The following is a 423-nucleotide window of genomic DNA, read 5'->3' as shown; positions in this document are numbered from 1 at the left end:
CTGGGTAGCTGCTGATAGCCATGGAGCCCAGGCTGCTTGCAGCAGGGCTTCCATGGGAGCAGCGTGGGCTCTGTGGCTATCGGCAGCTACCAGGAGCCGGGGCCAGCTGCAGCTGGGAGGCTACAAACAGCTGCTTCCCTCCTGCCCTGGCCCTGGCCCCGGCCCCAGCCCCGGCCCCGGCCCCATGTTCCAGGAAAGCAGCAGGTGGTGACGTTGCACCAGTTGGGGCTGTGGCCAGGGGTAGGGAGGCAGCAGCAATTTGGAGCCTCCTAGCTGCAGCCATAAGCACACGCACCAAGCACTCAACAAAGAAAGCACATGTCCCAAAAAGTTTGTCTGGGAGAGAAGACAAAACTGTTATGTTGTGCAGAGAAACGATTCTCTCACCTGCAAGATTTGCCCCTCCTAGATCAAGAAAGATAG

The sequence above is a fragment of the Gavialis gangeticus genome, unplaced genomic scaffold (genome assembly GCF_001723915.1).
Source record: "Gavialis gangeticus isolate Ggan-Ray unplaced genomic scaffold, GavGan_comp1, whole genome shotgun sequence".
NCBI lineage: Eukaryota > Metazoa > Chordata > Crocodylia > Gavialidae > Gavialis > Gavialis gangeticus.
Note: the sequence above shows the minus strand (reverse complement) of the source record.